This window comes from Neophocaena asiaeorientalis, unplaced genomic scaffold (genome assembly GCF_003031525.2).
Source record: "Neophocaena asiaeorientalis asiaeorientalis breed wild unplaced genomic scaffold, Neophocaena_asiaeorientalis_V1.1 scaffold30, whole genome shotgun sequence".
In the NCBI taxonomy this organism is placed as follows: domain Eukaryota; kingdom Metazoa; phylum Chordata; class Mammalia; order Artiodactyla; family Phocoenidae; genus Neophocaena; species Neophocaena asiaeorientalis.
The window spans coordinates 15439415-15449009 of NW_020174923.1; the positions used below are offsets into that span (position 1 = coordinate 15439415).

At 49.3% G+C, this 9595-nt stretch overlaps 1 pseudogene; it reads left to right on the forward strand.

The window, feature by feature from the left end:
- Positions 1-4227: 4227 nt before the first annotated feature.
- LOC112410280 (ubiquitin carboxyl-terminal hydrolase isozyme L5 pseudogene) lies at positions 4228-5563 on the forward strand (annotated as a pseudogene).
- The last annotated feature ends 4032 nt before the right edge of the window (positions 5564-9595 follow it).

A 9595-nucleotide genomic window follows, 5' to 3' on the forward strand; every position in this document is an offset into this window, starting at 1 on the left:
CTCCCCCTTTGGCACCCCTCCCCAGGCCACGCAGAGGCCAGGGGTCATCCCAGGGAGAGCCCCAGGCTGCCCGCAGGGCTGCCAGCCAAAAGAAGCAGCTGTTTTCAATAAGTCACTTGGCCCTGAGGCCAGGCCTGGAAATGTCCGAGTCAGCAGAAGCGGCCGGCTCCGCCCTGCAGAGGGGCCAACCCTGGGGACCAGGCATCCTACCCTGCGCCACCCTCTGCTAGAGGCTGTGTCCATGTCCCTGCACACACACTGGACCTGGGTGGGGGGGCGGCAGGGCATTCCTTCCATGGAGGGCAGGGGAGTCACACGCCTTCGAGGCCCAATACTCTGCCCAACCGTGCAGCATCCCCACCAAAATCCTGAGATAGTGTGGGCTCCCCCTCTACCGTCCACCCTCCAGGCTCTTCCTACTCTCCGGCCTCCTCCCCAGCAGCCCTTCCACTCCAGCCAGGCCAAACTGCTGGTCCATTACAGAGCATGGGACAAAACCGAACACACACAGCCCCGAGGAGGCTCCGCGGCTGTCCCACGCACGCTTGTGTGCGGTGTCTCTCTCAATCTCTCCAGCAGCGGTCAACCTCCTCTAGAGACGCTCTTCTCCCCGCTTAAAATGTCTGTGTTGCACGATGTGATATGCTGTGTCCTAAGATGTTAAAGCAAACTCTGGCAGAGAATGGGTTAAGAGATGGGCTTGTCACCTAATACATGCAAGAGGATGGTGTGAAGGGGGGATGGGAATTCCGGTAAATTCGGAAAGGCGGCTTTCACCCTCCCATGGCTCTGCCTGGGTCCCCCAGGTGGTGCCGGCTGAGGGGAGCTGGCCCCTGGGGCTCTCGGAGACGCAAATCCTCACCCGCCCTGACCTTCCCCCCGTGGCGATTTAAGAGTGTTTGATCTCATGCCCTGCTGTCTTTTGTCTTCTCAGACTAAAGCATCACGATATTTTCGACCTGTCCTTTCCCAGGCCCCATCTTGTACTGAAGGCTAGGAAGGGCGGGGGATGCCGAGCCCCCATATCGCCTCTAACCGCTGGGGGGACCCGGCACCCCTCTGCTCACGGGCAGCTCCCGCAGCCTCGCTCCCCTGCCTGGTCCCCACGTCTCTTTCTCTACTGGAGCATCCCAGGGGCGGGCCCACCTTGACCCCATCCTCCCTCACGCCCGTCTCCAGGACCCGAGGTGCTGGGCCCAGCCCCGTCCTCGGAGTTCCGGGTCTTCGTGGCCGCTGCGCCCCCCACCTAGGCCGTGCGCCCTCCTTCCGCGATGCGCCCCCATCTCCGCGGCGCGGCCCGGGGCCTTTGGGCGCAGACCCCTCCCCCAGCCCCGCCGCGGCCACGAGGTCCGCCAGGCTCCCCAGCCCAGCTCTGCGAACCCCAGGTCGGCGGCCTCCGGCGCCGTCTGCTAGCCCGCAGCCAAAATAAACAGCCCAAAGCCACTTCCTTCCCCGGGGGGCAACTTTCACAACAACGGCCGGCTCCAGTCGTGGCAGGAAGTGGCCTTCTGGGCCAGGACAATCCAACCTTACTGACCAGCCAGCGAAGGGCAGGATCCAGGACCCGCGGCGGGGGCCGGGCCCAGTTCCGCACTCGACCCTGGAAGGGAGCGCGCGTGGGTGGGAGCGTAGCCGTCCCGGCGCAGAAATCACGCGCCCGCCGCCCGCGCCGGCCTCCGCGGAGCCACACTTGTTTCACTTATCCGTGGGAGTCGTCAGCAGATTATTTCATAAAAGCACGGATAGGAGAGCCCCAGCCCCAGCGCTGCATTAGATGCTTCATACCTCTGATTTAGGATGAGTAAATGAATGAGTGAAAGGATTTATAATAAAGGAGACACCGGGACAAACTGAGAGAGAGCAACTTTTAAAAAATTTAGTTTGGGGAATTCCCCGGCGGCCCAGTGGTTAGGCCTCCTCGCTTTCACTGCGGGGGCGGGGGGAGGGTTGGTTCAACTGGCCAAACAAAAAAAAATTTAGCTTTGCCAAAGTGGCTGCAGAAGTGGGGGGGGGGATAGTAACTTAAAGCTAAAATACTAGAAGCCCCGCCCCCCGCCCCCCTACTGCTTACTGCAGAGTCAACAGAAAGGAAGAAAAAATCTCCTTTAGGCCTTTCTGTATTTTCCAGAGTGAAGATTTTTTTCAAACAAAGAAAGAGAAACGTGTGGGGAATTAAACTAAAATCTAATGATTTGTTTGTGAGAAACTGAGGTTTCAAATATAAACCATTGGATTCGCAAGAACTATTTTATGAACAATTTTTCGTTTTTCTTTTGGCTGCGTTGGGTCTTCGTTGCTGCGCGCGGGCTTTCTCTAGTTGCGGCGAGTGGGCTTCTCACTGCGGTGGCTTCTCTTGTGGAGCACGGGCTCTAGGTGCGTGGGCTTCAGTAGTTGTGGCTCCCGGGCTCTAGAGCACAGGCTCAGTAGTTGTGGCGCACGAGCTTAGTTGCTCTGCGGCATGTGGGACCAGGTCTCGAACCCGTGTCCCCTGCATTGGCAGGCAGATTCTTAGCCACTGTGCCACCAGGGAAGCCCAACAATTTCTAACTAACAGTCTTTCACATAACATAGAAAAAAGGGTAGGATCCCTCCCCCCCCATTCACACAACACAATGAGTTCCTCATTGGCTAAGTGCCCCTTGAGGGCTCAGGTTCTATCCTCCGCCTCTCCATGTCCCCAGCGTTTGCCTGCCATAGTCTGGACTCACAAATGTCGAATGACAGAATGAGTATGAACTGGAGGGTCTCAGAATTCATCTTGTCAGTCCTTTAGAATTTGGAAACCGAAACACATAAAGGTTAAATGACTTGTCCAAGGACATTCACACAACCGGAACCATGACCTTTCCATTAGGACTAAACCTTATTCAAGTCCTGAACAGCATCACACCAGTATCTGCTTATATAAGTTGACCACATTTATTGTCTCATGTTGAGAATGAGAAGGGGAGTTACTAATAATTACAGCACTACAACATGCTTGAGCCAGGGCTGTCCCAGGCAAACTAGGACATACGGTCACCCTGCACTTATGGAAAGAGACCACAAATAATGATACAAGGTAATGTTTACCATACACTTGGCTAGGTACCCGGCACCGGCTTCCCAGGCTTTCTCGTTAATCCTCACAGCAATGCTCAGAAATAGGTAAAATTCCTATCTCCATTTGACAGATAAGGAAACAGGTATTAAATAACTGAGAGATCAATTCTCTTGATAACACAGTTAATAAGGGGCAGAGCAGAGATGGGAGACCAGGAAGACTGGTCAGTTCCCAACAACTATGCCAGGTACTTGAAACTGATAACCCACAGGCAAGGTGCATTTGGCCGTCACGGTATGTGAAAGAAAAGTGAGCGAGCATTGAAAACTGGAGAGATTTCACATAAAAATCTGCATTTCCAGCTCTCTCAGAAACATTGGGAGGCCTGACAATGCTGAGCCAGTCTGCCTGTAAGGCGCCAGTCACAGTTTCTGGGTGGAGCTGCCCACCTGACAGGGATGCTCACCGGTTTGCCACAGTCCCCACCCACCCCTTTTGCACACCCCCCACTCCAACACTGAAGTGGAAGGAGAATGGCCATATGTTATCATGTTGGCACTACTGTTTTTATCAGAGTGCAGAAACATTCTTCAATATCCTGGTCTCTATTAAGAATGACCAGAGGGTTACGCCTATTTCAAAACCGAAAAAAAAAGTGTGTTAGGGGGTCCCCTCTAAATTAGGCTCCACGGCCCAGCAACCATAATGTCCCTGTGACTCGCTGCATTCCTTTCTCGAGATGTGTCTGAAACACAGTACGATTCTGAGAACTCCTGACACGATTCACCACAAGCTTTTGCTCCACTCGCTGGCAGTTCCGTGACCTTCTGATGTGGCAACATTCAAGGACTTGTTTGGTTCTCGAAGCAAGGCATGGATGGCACTCTTTTTAAAGTTGTGATGAGAACAACAACTCCTTGGAGTTGCTGCCTCGGCACTTTACCGTATGACAAACCTGCTCACACCCAGAGTCTGGACATTTAGATAAGGGTCTGAGTTTGGGATTCCCACCCGAAGTTCCTGCTTTGCTTTTTTGGGGGCACCTCTTAAAATAACCACTTAAGAGCTGAGCCCTTGGAGCTTCCCTGGTGACACAGTGGTTGAGAGTCCATGGTTGACGAGCCAGTGCGGGTGTGCCGATCCCAGTGGCCGGCGGCGGATGGAGCGGTGGGGGAGAGGGCACGATGGGCAATGCCAGAGAGTGGCGCTGTGTGGAAAGTGACCCCGGGTTTTCACCGAGCTCATTAAAGCATTCAGTTGCTGAGGAGCCCAAGTAGAAGAAATAGGGAGTTTAGAGCCTGAGAATTTTGATAAATCCGGTTCATGGGTTAATTTTTCTTTTTTTAATTTTATTTTTATTATTTATTTTTGGCTGCGTTGAGTCTTCGTTGCTGTGCACGGGCTTTCTCTAGTTGGGGCAAGCGGGGGCTACTCGTCGTTGTGGTGCGCGGGCTTCTCATTGCGGTGGCTTCTCTTGTTGCGGAGCACGGGCTCCAGGCACACGGGCTCAGTAGATGCGGCATGTGGGCTCAGTAGTTGTGGTGCACGGGCTTAGTTGCTCCACAGCATGTGGGATCTTCCAGGACCAGGGCTCGAACCTGTGCCCTGCATTGGCAGGCGGATTCTTAACCACTGCGCCACCAGGGAAGCCCTGATTTTTCTTTTCAAGTTGCAGCCAGGAGAAGAAACAGCAGGCTTTGGGGCCTCAGGACTCCAGACTTGACATGATATTTTTTGCCAAGCGGGTAATTAATAATGCTTGTGCTACTCGAGCCATAGTAAGTGTGTTATTGAACTGTACCCATCAAGATGTCCACTTAGGAGAGACATTATCAGGGTTTAAAGAATTTTCACAAAGTTTTGATGCAGCTGTGAAAGGTCTGGCACTGAGTAATTCGGATGTGATTCGACAAGTACACAACAGTTTCGCCAGACAGCAGATGTTTGAATTTGATGCATAGACATCAGAAAAAGAAGATGCTTTTCACTTTGTCAGTTATGTTCCTAGTAATGTAAGACTGTATGAATTAGATGGATTAAGAAAAGGACCCACTGATTTAGGTGTATGTCATCAACATGATTGGATCAGCGCAGTGAGGCCAGTCATAGAAGAAAGGATACACAAGTACAGTGAAGGTGAAATTCAATTTAACTTAATGGCCATTGTGTCTGACAGAAAAATGATATATGAAGAGAAGATAGAAGAATTACAAAGACAACTTGCTGAGGAAGAACCCATGGATACAGATCAGGGTAATAACATGTTAAGCGCTATTCAGTCAGAGGTTGCCAGAAATCAGATGCTTATTTAAGAAGTACAGAAATTAAAAAGATATAAGATTGAAAATATCAGAAGGAAGCATAATTATCTGCCATTCATTATGGAATTCTTAAAGACTTTAGCAGAACACCAGCAGTTAATACCACTAGTAGAAAAGGCAAAAGAAAAACAGAATGCAAAGAAGGCACAGGAAACCAAATGAAGAAGATGCTTTGGGATGTGTACACATTTCTGCTTCTGCACTTATTGTCGAGGAAACCATTAAGTATAAAGAACTTTGAGCAACAGCCTAATTGACTCAGCGCACGTCTGACAACAGTCCCAGCTGGTCTCACCTTCAGTCAGCGCGTGGATTCGTAACCTCTCCCTGCCTGCGTCATGTGCGTGTGACGCATATTAAATAAAAGTGGTCAGAAAAAAAGGAAAACAGTTACTGACCTCTGCCCCAACCACCCGGGATGAGTGCTACCCTGCTCTCTCCGTCCTGCCCGCTGACGACCTGGGACTGAGGGCTGCCCTCCCCCTGGCCCATTGTGCCACCAACCCCCCGCCCCTCACCCTGTTTCTGGGATGTGTAAGTAACAAATTGTTACTTTTACTACCTCTCTGTTGGTTTACTGAAATTGTCCCTTCAACCAAAACAATCCCAGGGTTTTCACTTCCCCAAAGCGGGAGCTCGGATGCCGAGGAAGTACCCGCCGACCCCAATCCATGTAGGTGGCTTGTGCCTCCTCTAACCTGCATAATCTCCTTCTTCTTTTTTTTTTAAATTAATTAATTAATTTATTTTGGGGTCTTCGTTGCTGCGCATGGGCTTTTCTTTAGTTGCGGCAAGCGGGGGCTACTCTTCATTGCAGTGCGCTTCTCTTGTTGCAAGCATGGACTCTAGGCACACAGGCTTCAGTAGTTGTGGCACACAGGCTCAGTAGTTGTGGCACACAGGCTCAGTAGTTGTGGCTCATGGGTTTAGTTGCTCCACGGCATGTGGGATCTTCCCAGACCGGGGCATGAACCCGTGTCCCCTGCATTGGCAGGCGAATTCTTAACCACTGCGCCACCAGGGAAGTCCTAACCTGCATATTCTTAATTGAACACACCAGCTCTGGCTTCTCAACACAAAAGTTAAATGAACTTAGAATCTTTTTTGCTCGGGAAACTTTAGGATCTCCCTAAGACTATATGCCAAAGATTAAACACTTGCTGACTTCTGCAATGACAAACCAATGGAACCTTCCTTACCCACACCTTCTTTGGAAGCACGGTGGAGGGCTTAGGAGGGTGACTCTGGAATCTGGACCCACCCAGGTACAAATCTCTTCTTGGGCCCTGGGGCCAGCTGCCTCACTTCTGCAAGCCTCACTTTGGGGAAGACACCAATCTCATGAGTTTCTGGGAAGATTAAGGAAGAAAATGCTTAAAGATGCTTTGTACCTTTAGCATTTGGTAAAGGAAGGCCATTATTTTTTGTTTGTTTTAAATATTTATTCATTTTGGCTGCGTCAGGTCTTAGTTACGGCACGCAGGATCTTTCGTTGCAACGTGGGCTTCTCTCTAGTTGTGGTGCACGGGCTCCAGAGTGCGTGGGCTCTGTAGTTGTGGCACCTGGGCTCTCTTAGTTGCCCCGTGGCATGTGGGATCTTAGTTCCCCGACCAGAGATTGAACCCACGTGCCCTGCAATGGAAGGCAGATTCTTAACCACTGGACCACCAGGGGAGTCCCCATTATTGTTTTTTAACATTGAAGAGCCTCTGCCCGGATCAAGGCTGTGAGCTCAAGAGTCTGTTTCACAGCAGAGAGCCTGGGAACCAGGCGTAGCAGATGCTGCAATCCGGATAAGAGGAAATGATAAGAGTAAATAAAGCCAAGGACTTGAGTGTTTAAGCTGCTCTTCAGAAGAATTAAAAGAAAAATAAATCCACGGTCCAGATGCAGAGTCCTCCCGCAATTCCCATGGGTGGGTCCCTGGCAACTATCATTTGTTTCTAACTTCTGAGCTTTTGGACCCTCCTCGGGTGCACCTGGAAGGGAGATGCAAGAAGAGGCCATGGACAGTGTGACAGGGGAAAGGGGGGTACTTCTGGGGAGGTCAGGGCAGCATGGGGTATGCTGCTCTCCCCGCCACATTCTGGTTCTGCAGAAATCAAGTCCAAGGGCAGTCGTAAAGGGAAAATGAGGTCACAAAACAACGCAGCTGGAAGGGAGTGTGGAAGGAGGCGGCGAGGGCCCACTCCGCTTGGGGTGGCAGATGCTGGGGCAGGAGGAGGTGGACAGAGTCTGCGTGGGCCCCTCGCTGGGACTCAGGCAGTCGCATGGCAGTGGGGCTCCAAGAATGGGAGGAGGCAAGGGTTGGAGCAGCGCAGGCTGAGAATCTAGTCTAGGAGTTCAGGTTCTGATTCTGCCATTACAATGTAAATGACCTTAGGGTATTCGGTTTTCTTACCTGTGAACCGAATTCAAAAATACCTTTGCCTTGGGCTTCCCTGGTGGCGCAGTGGTTGAGTCAGCCTGCCGATGCAGGGGACACGGGTTCGTGCTCCGGTCCGGGAAGATCCCACATGCCGCGGAGCGGCTGGGCCCGTGAGCCATGGCCGCTGAGCCTGCGTGCGTGTCCGGAGCCTGTGCCCCGCAACGGGAGAGACCACAACAGTGAGAGGCCCGCATACCGCAAAAAAACAAACAGACAAACAAAACAACCCTCCCTGCCTCTCCACAGCTTCCTGGGGAGATCTACAGGGAGAGTACTATGGGGATGTTGACATGATTCTTTTAGGGTCTCTCTCCCCCATTAAATGGTTCCTTCAGAGCAGAAGCATGTCTCATCCATTTATCTCCCCAGTTCAGGGCATACAACAGGTGCTCAATACATGTGTGTTTTGAAATTTGTTAAAATTTGCCTTATAGCACAATATGGTCAGTTTTTAAAATGTTCCAAGTGTGCTTGAAAATAATTTGTAATCTAAAGTTTTGGAGCATAGTGACTATATATATATCTGCTTGTTGAATCAAATTTGCTGCTCACGTTATTTAAGTTTTTTATATCCTTACTACTTTTTTGGGGCGGGGGGTCTACTGGTTCTGAAAGAGGTATCCTCTATCAGTGAATGATAGCAGTATGTTAAATCTCTATTATGATACTGAATTTGTCTATTTTTTCCTTGTAGCTCTGTTGCTCTGTATAATTTGAAGTTAAGTGCATACAACATTTAAAACTTCCTGGTAAATTGGACTTGTTGACATGAAGTGCCCTTGTTTATTTCTAGTAACGCTTTTGCTTTCAAGTTTACTGTATCTGTTATTATATAATTTCCTTTTGGTTTATAGTTGCACAGTATATCTTTTCCAATTCTTTTACTTTCAAATTTTTTGTACCATTATGTTTTATTTTTTTAATAAATTGTTAAAAATTAATTAATTAATTTAAAAAAATAACTGAAAAAGTTAAAAAAAAAAAACTAAGAAGCAAATTCAGTGGAATGCATAATAGGTTCCTTGGGAGAATGCTTTAGGTCTCAGTTCATTTCTTCATAAGATGAACGTTCCCACCAAAAGCATCAGAGTAAACATCACGCCTCATCATTGCTTTCCACTGTTCATACAGCACGCATGTAGGTATAATGCTGGTTAATGCAAAAAAAATCACAATATTCAATGACTTTGAATAAGCAGTGGAGGAAGCAAACATTTACTAGATTCCATGAATAAAAACCTCTCTAATAAAGCTTATGTGGGAGGATAATGGCTCCAGCTACCCTAGCAAAGGAGGCAGAGTCCCCTTTCCTATGAATAGCTGGGCTCAGGTGTGATGTTGGGAACAACACAAGGCAAATAAATAGCAACTGAGAAAAAAACAAAAACAAAAACACATGTGTGTTGAACTGAGCTGGACCAGGGGAGGTGGAAAGGCAAGCTGTCCTATGTCCTATAGGCAAGGGTTTAACATCCTCTGAATTGCATCCTCCTTTAAAAGCAGATCATGTATGGACAATGAATAGAAGAGGATAAGGGAGACATGAAATTATTTATTGTGCCAGGAGGTTGGGATTATGTGTACCTTTCTCTTATATTATTATAATGTTTCTAAAGTAAATAAAACGGAGGGAAGCGAGACACGGGGCACCTTAAGGTCTTTGAAGGAACCAAAGCTCTCTGCATTTCCCACAGAACCCGGCTCCTTGCTAAGCGTTCAGTGAGTTTGACTTGCTTTGCCCTGGAAGCTACAAAGAGTCAGATGTATACACAAGACCCATCATCACCACCACTGTGACATCAC